This window comes from Marmota flaviventris, chromosome 6 (genome assembly GCF_047511675.1).
Source record: "Marmota flaviventris isolate mMarFla1 chromosome 6, mMarFla1.hap1, whole genome shotgun sequence".
Lineage (NCBI taxonomy): Eukaryota > Metazoa > Chordata > Mammalia > Rodentia > Sciuridae > Marmota > Marmota flaviventris.
The window spans coordinates 62,947,226-62,956,068 of record NC_092503.1 but is presented as its reverse complement, the minus strand read 5'-3'; positions in this window follow the sequence as shown (position 1 = coordinate 62,956,068).

The window sequence follows — 8,843 nt, the reverse complement described above, 5'->3', positions numbered from 1 at the left end:
TCCGGTGCCCTACGCATTTTCATCTTTATAGTGGGCAGAAAGCCAAGAGCCTAACTGTCCTACACAGAGGACGCCCTCAAATCTCTTACTTTAGTAATAAGCTCCTCCTTCAAGAGGACGTGTGTATCCCACTCCCGCCCCTGGAACATTCCCGCTCTGGGAAAAAGGCTGAGTTCACGTCTCCACTTTCAGACTACGGAAGGACTTGAGGGTCAAACTCAGTCGTCTCTGGTCAGTTGCCGAGTGATCCCGGAACAGCTTTTTAGGCACGACAGGATTTGGCCCCAACCTTCTTGGAATACCCGAGACTGGAGCCTCATTGAACGCTGCCGAAGGTTGGGGGGAACAGGATATTTGTGCGGGTGGCCTGTTTGGGTCGATAGCCAAAGTGGAGACTTTATCTGACCCACAGCCATCTGCCGTCCCCTTTGTTAACCCAAAGCATGGCGCCCCTTCTGGAGATGTTTGCTCAGCTCTACTTGGCTCAGCTAGTTCTTAAATTTCTTTATCCGTGACCTTTAGGAAATAGTGTTCGGAAGTCTTCTATTCCCTTTTCCTCCCGAAGGGCATATGCAGTGCAGTTCCTTAGAAAACTTTGACTCCACAATTTTAATATGAACAACATTTGTCTATCAAAAGTACCAATTTACATACTAGGAATTTCAAATTAGAAAAAAGTGTCCCCAAAATGTAGTATTTATTTCTTGGCTAATCGTGGGTAAATGCCTTTCCTGAGGTGACAAATTTTTGCATAACTGAAGAAAGTCTGCACTAAGAATCTAAATCATTTCCTTGGGAGTTGGTGGGCGGGAGAATTCTGCAGATTACTGTAGAGTCAAGAGTACTACTAAATGAATAACAAACATAAGTATATGGCCCACGATTGGTCTCACCTTCAAGGAATTATTACTAACATCTGCTTGTCATCTTTAAGGGAGAGAATATGGGTACCCTTTATCAGTGTTCCTTGCTAAAGCACTCTGAACCCAGAAACACCTGGATTATCATCAGAATGAAGTCCTCACTGGCTGAAGATCTGCTGGTCCTCTTTAGGAATTAAACCAGAAACAATGCAACTCTTAGAAAAAAAAATGTATGGCCAACATATAGGCACAGGCAAGACTTTCTCAGTAGGACCCCTAAAGCTCAAGAAATAATGCCAAGAATAAATGGGATGACATCGAATTAAAAAAGTTTCTGCACAACAAAGGAAACAAGAATGTGAAGAGAGAATCTACAGAATCAGAAAATCTTTGCTAGGCATTCTTCTAACAAAGGATTAATATGTGGAATATGTAAAGAACAAAGTTAACACCAAAAAAAAAAAAAATTAAGAGATGGACAAATGAACTCAGCAGATAAGTCTCAAGAAAAATACAAATGGTCAACAAATACATGAAAAAGAAAAGTTTAAAGATGATTAGCAAATCAAAGTTACACTGGGATTTCATCTCACTCCAGTTAGAATGGCAGCCATAAAGAGTATGAACAATAATAAATGCTGGAAAGAATGTGGAGAAAAGAAGTCCCACGCTATTGTTGGGAGTGTAAATTTGTACAATCTTTGTGCAAATCAGTATGGTGGTTCCTCAAAAGATTAGGAGTGGAACCACCATATGACCCAGCTATACCACTAGGTGGTATTTATCCTAAAGAATTAAAGTCATCGTATTTTGGTGATACAGACATACCCATATTTATAGCAGCACAATTTACAACAGTGAAACTATGGAACCAGCCTAGGTGTCCAATGGTTGAGTGGATAAAGAAAATGTGGTACACATACACAATGGAGTTTTATTCAACCATAAAAATGAAACTATATAATTTTGAGGAAAATGGATGGAACTTGAGAACATTATCTGAAACAAAAGAGGCCAAACTCAGAAAGTCAAGAGTTGTTTTCTCTCATATGTGGAAGCTAGAGAAAAAAAAAAAAAAGGAAAAGAAGGGAGAATCTCATAAAATTAAAAAGGAGATGGGTAGAGAAAAAGGAACCAGGAGGGAGAGAAAGGGGAAATAGTGGAGAATATTGGCCAAATTATATTGTTATATTGTGTGAATATGTGAATATGTAACAACAAATTCCACCATAATGTACAATTACAATGCACCATTAGAATTATGGGAGAAAAAGTCATCATATTTGGCATAACCAAGTTTATAGCAGTACAGTTTACAATGGCTGAACTATGGAACCATCTTAAAGTGTGTGATAATGGATGAATGGATAAAGAAAATGTGATACACACACACACACACACTGGAGTTTTATTCAGCCATAAAGAAGAATGAAATTCTGTCACTTGCAGGGAAATGGATACTTGAGAACATTGTGGCAAAACAAGTCAAACTCAAAGTCAAGCATGGTATGCTTTGTCTCATACATGGAAGCTAAAGAGAAAAAAGGAAAAGAAAGGTTTGTGTGTGACAACAAGGGGTGGGGGGAAACCTCGTGAATATCAAATGGAGATCAACAGAGTAGAGGAGAGGGACTAGGGAGAGGTAGGAAGGAAGGAAAAGGGGAAATATGGGGAATGGTATTGGCCAAATTATATTGTATGTACATACAAATATATAAAAACAAACCCCACCATTATGTACAACTATAATGCACTAACAAAAATATGGGGGAGGAAATGTATGCTGTAGCATGATGCCTGAATGTTTTGCCTGGCTTGCTGCTTTTCTAGGTTTGAACTCTGGTAGACTTCAAGGTTCTCCAAATTGGCCAACCCTCATGATGAACTCTTTGAGTGCAAGAGGCTGGAGGCAATGTCAGGAGAAGGCAAGATGCTTGGATTCTGGTGTTAAAAGAGGAAGAAGTGGAATTATTCAGAATACATGCACACTTACTTGTTTCAACTGATCCCATCTTCATAGGTTGCTTTCCAACTTTGGAACTGCTTCTTACTTTGGCTTTGTCTGTTTATATTTCCCTTAACTTTCTGGCCATAAAATATTTGAGTCGGCAGGGAAAAAAAAAACAACTCCTGGTCCTCAAATCAAAATATAAATTTATTTTGGGAGAACAGTTCACTAATTATGGAGGTTCACTAACCAGAATGTGAGTTCATGAGGATATTACTAGAGGAAAAAGGAAACTCATTTTCTTTGACCCTTTCCTTGATTACAAGCTAGCACAACTAAGACTACTAAACAATCTAATATGCTTCTAAAAGTCACTTTATGGAGCAAAAACTAGAAGAATATATACCACATTATTAGTAATTATCTCTGGTTTTCTGTATTTTCCAAGTTTATTTTCATGAGAAACATTTAATTGGAGAAATATTCTGTCAGTGAAACCTGACTATCATGTTTCTACTGCCTATAATCAGCCTGTAATTGTTTGCTTATTTCCCTTGTAAAGTTGAGGTAATTTGGGGGGTCAGGATTTTTTTTTCCCACTTCTGTACTCCACATGCGAAGAATACACAGAAATATTTACATTTGTCAAATGATTGGATTTATATTTTGAGCAATGACCTTAATGTAAGCCAATCATTTTGGATATCCATTGCCAAACGGAGGGGATGATTAAATGCTTCACTTTTTGTTCCTTGGTGCCAGTTTAATAATACACTAAGCAGTCCCATTTACAGACCAAAAATGAGTTTTATTCCATTTCCCTTTCCCTAAACATTCTTCCAGAATTTCCCTGTAACAGGACATGATGGTGACAACACATAAGTGTTGGAATACTGTGTATTTCAACCCCAAATTTTCTCAATGTGTATGCTGTTGTGATAAAGTGTCTGTGTAAACAGCTATCACATATGAACTCCTGTGCTTTAGTCATCCTGCACCCTGATTATCAAGTGCTATTAGCAGCCACCATCTTGCCAGGGGTATCTGGTATCTGCTCGATCAAGGGACTTTGAAAATTAATTTTTAAATTAACTTCCAGTTTGCAGTGTTGGAGGTAGGAAATTTTAAAGAAAGATATACTTTAGTACCTTGGCTCATGGAGAGAAATTGTCCTTAAAGTAAAATGGAATAAAATGTTGATATGAGATGTGGAAAAAATACAGAAATAGGAACTATTCCTGCTTTTCAATATTTGAACCTTTATAATGCTACTAGGTTCCATGCCACATCTTAAACCTCAAAAATTTACAGTTGTGATATACAAATGCAGAATATTATTTAGCCTAAAAAGAGAACAAAATTCCAGTACAGCTGGGTGTGAGCACAACTGTAATCCTACTGGCTCCGGAGGCCAAGGCAAGAGGATTGTGAATTCAAAGCCAGCCTCAGCAAAAGCAAGGTGCTAAGCAACTCAGATCCTGCCTCTAAATAAAAAGTAGAAAACAGGGCTGAGGTTGTGGGTCAGTGGTTGAGTACCAAAAAATCCCCAGCACAAAAAAAAAAAAAAAAAATCCAGTACATGCTTAAATATGGATGAACCTTAAAAACATGTTGGTGAATTAAACCAGACACAAAAAGATAAATATTGTATCATTCCACTTTTATGAGGTATCTACACTAGGTACAATAGGTAAATACAGAGAGTAGAAAAGAGGTTGTCAGGAGTTGGAGGAAAATGGGAGTGGGGAGTTGTTATAGTTTAATGGGTATAGAGTTTCTATTCAGAATGGTGAAAGGATTCTGGAAATGATGGTGTGGTTTGCACAACAATGTGAATGTACTTAATGCTACTGAATTATACACCTAAAAATGGCTAAAATGGTAAATTTTGTTATATGTATTCTTCCACATTATAAGCATATTTAACATACTATAAATTATTATGAATTGCAACTCTTTTAATTATTCAGTAACTACTTATGAATCTTTTGGAAAGTAGTGAGACTTTCTGGCATAATGAGGTATGAGGTGGACATGAAATAATAATTGGACTGGGGGAATAGATTGCCTAACATGCACATGGCATTGCATTCGAACCCCAGCACCACAAATAACAAAAACAATTTTAATTATTTAATGATAGACCATGCTGAGATTTATGCAGGTATGGGTCATTTAGGTTAGACTGCAGAAAGACTGCATATTCTTATCTAAAATATTTTATGATTCAAGCTACTGTTCCCATATTATTGTTCACTAATACCTGGTTCTCCTTGTACTTTCAGTACACAGAAGACTGCACTTCTAAGCTCTCTTAAAGTAAGAGAGGACTTCATGAATTAGTTTTGGCCATTGCACTATAGGTTAAGTGATAAAGTCATTTTGGGACCTGAGTTTACAAGACCTGCTACAGGGTCACTAGACTGTATATTTCAGATACTGTAACAAGTTCCAGATAATGCATGTTTCGGAGGATTGGCAAATCCTCTATCAGCTTGTATCTCTTTGAGTTGCTGCATAGTGAAAGTTGCCAGAAAAATTCCCAAATCTTCCAAGGACTTTACAATGACAAAAAAAATAAGCAGTTGAGGTTCTGAAATCACTTACTATAGAATAAAGCTAACCTAACTTGAGATATTTGTAACAGAAACTGGGTGTTGCTCAAATGAAAAACCTGTAATAAAAAGCATTAGCTTAAAACAGAAATATCAGTTTAGAGGTTGGTTGGTAGACATAGAAAACTAACATTGGAGCCTACAAACATAGCATTTCACATTATACAATGGTAAAACATTAAATAAAACTATTGCCCATGATAATAAGAGGGGAAATAATACATATAATGAATTTCAAGTTAGGGGAAGAGATTGAAAAACAAGACACTAGTGTGTGGTAGATGGTATTTGGAAGCAATTGGCAAGGTATTCTAAGAAAAAGTAAAAATGGACATGGTGGTGCAGGTCTCTAGTTTGAACTGTGTAGGAGGCTGAGGAAGGAGAATCACTTGAGCCCAAGAGTTTGAGACCAGTTTGGGCAACAAAACAAGACCTCACCTCAAAAATCAATCATCTAGCTAGGTGCACATACCTGTAATCCTAGGGGTTCCGGTGGCTAAGACAGAATGATTGCAAGCCTCAGCAAAAGCACAGTACTAAGAAACTTAGGTAAGAACCTGTCTCTAAATAAAATACAAAAAAGGGCTGGGGATGTGGCTCAATGGTGTAGTGCCCCTGAGCCCCGAGTTCAATCCCTGGTACCAAAAAATAAAACAAAACAAAAAAATGCAATCATCTATCTATCTATATCAGAAAAAAAAAAAAAGGGTGGCTTGTGAGGTCACAACAGGATAGATTAATGGCAACCCAAAATTTTGAACTTCGTGCAAGATAGCATTACTCCTAAAAGGAAGAGGTAAATTTAAAAATGCTTTTAAGTGACAAAAGATCATTAAAACTCAGCCTTATACCAAGGGTCACAAGTAAAGGCATAAATTTTTCATCTATTTTGGAATTTTTTTCAATGGATTAATTAAAGGTATGGAATCATAACTTCTTACTCACTTGGAGGGAAAAAAAAAATGCCTGAGTGTGAAAATGTGGTTAAAAGTATGCTTTTCCGGGCTGGGGATGTGGGCTCAAGTGGTAATGCGCTTGCCTGACATGTGCAGGGCTCTGGGTTCGATCCTCAGCACCACATAAACTAAAATAAAGATGTTGTGTCCACTGAAAACTGAAAAATAAATATTAAAAAATTCTCTCTTAAAAAAAAAAAGTACGCTTTTCCCACCAAATCTTATAAATGAACTGCCACAAAGTAAAAAAAAAAAAAAAACAACCTGGGACAAAAAAGTAAGGTAATACAATTAATTAATTGGCTTTTTTTTATCTGAGGGTTCCCTAGCTCCAAGTTCCACGTTCCTGAATTCAACCAAACCTACTGCATCTTGAAAATGTTTGAAAAAAATTGTGTTTGTACTGAACACACACTTTTTCTTTTTCCCTACCATTAAACAGTAGAGTTTAACAACTGTTTACATAGCCATTTACATTGCAATAGGTATTTTAAGTAACCTAGAGATGACTTAATGCAAATACTATGCCATTTTATATAAGGGACTTGAGCATCCTTAGATTTGAGAGGGGTGGGCCTGGAACCAATCCCCAAAGAACACCAAGGGAAAAATGTATATCCAACCCCAAAAATATATGTTTCAAAAAACTCTGGTATGCATACTGGCACATGGATCTGACTGGAAATATGCGATGCCTACTAAGTTTCTAAGAATTGTTCTGAAAGACAACCATGAACTTGACTGAAAGAATGTGCAACTATTCCAAATTAAAAAGAAAAAAAAAATCAGCCCCAATCATCTAAGAAATCACACACACACACACACACACACAAAGTGCAACTCCCAATTATATATTCTTCAGCAGTCATTCCAATAGAAGTTAATTTTAAAAAACTCTCCTTCTGGGCTGGGGTTGTGGCTCAGCGGTAGAACACTTGCCTAGCACATGCTATGGGTTTGATCCTCAGCACCACATAAAAATAAAGATATTGTGCCCAACTAAAATAAATAAATAAATATATATAAATATATAAAATATATATAAATATATTATATATATATATATATCACTCTCCTCTCAGAGGATGGAGTCTGGGGTCACAGAGAACAACATCCAATCATGAACATATCCCCCAAACAGGACCCTGACACTATCTCCCATTCTTCCCCATTCTGGATTAGAAAGTTGATTATGGGCTATGGTTCCATCTTTTCCACCACCATTAAGCATGTGGAGAACAGAGCACATCATTTTGGTTTCTGGGTCTCCAGGTGAATGGGGGCAAAAGCCTAGTCTTAGACAATAAAGTGTTGCATGGACAGGACTTCTGGGCAGTCCCTTGAACAGGAAGTCATTGTGTTCCATGTTTGGAAAAAGAGTGAGCTGAGTATTTGGTGACCAGAAGGGTGGATTGTGGTAGACACCTCAGTAAACTCACACATCCTATCTCCTTTTCTACTGAGCCCATGGGAAATTTCCTCTTTCCTATCTATCCTTTGTTGCAGTTAGGCAGAGTCATGTGACCAATTTTGTCCAAAATGAAGAACATAATCACCAGTGCAAGACCTCTTAGCACTCTCTTCCCCTGCCACAGAGAAGAGACTTGGTGTTGAAATGGTGTTGCCAAAGACTGAATCAGCCTGCATTATAGTTACAAGTTGGAAAACAGTTGCCTTGCAGATTGCTCACTTAGAAGTTTACTGTGAGTCTAAGCAAAGAATAACTTAGTAATACTACTAAGAACAGGATTCATCATCATAACCCAGTCTATCCTAATAAATAGAGGAATGCAAACATTTTGGACCATTTTGTGTGGCTGTAATTGAAAAAACTGTATGAAAATGGTTTCAGGGGTTACTTGAACCTCTGAAATTACATATCAAACAATAAAAGGGACATAAAGTTTTGGAGGGAACATACAAATGTCAAGCTTTTCCTTCCCAACCTCTACATTGATAGAGAGAAGGCCCAGAGAGCTTCCTTGATTCTTTCGCCACGTGAGGAAACAGTGAGAAAACACTAAAAATCAAAAGTATTCCTTCACGAGATCCTGAATCTGCTGACAACTTCATCTTGGACTTCCCAGCCTTTAGAATTGTAGGAAATTTCTGTTGTTAATATGTCACCAGTTTATGATATTTTTAGCCCAAGGGACTAAAACACAAGGAAGTACAATGTTGACAGATAAAGTATTCTGTTAATAACATGCAGTGCAAAAACTCCAAGACCAGTCTTGTAACATAAGATGAATAAGAATTTAATATTTATTATGATGTTTATACAGTAACAACAAAATAATGCTCAATAAATTACATAACTATTTTCTAAAAACACTGCAAAAAAGATAAAACAGTAGGAATGACATTATGAATTTAATACTCAAAATTTAAAATATAGTCCTATATCTTTTAAACAGATTTGAACTGATAGTTTCTACATGAACAAAAACATTTAAAATAT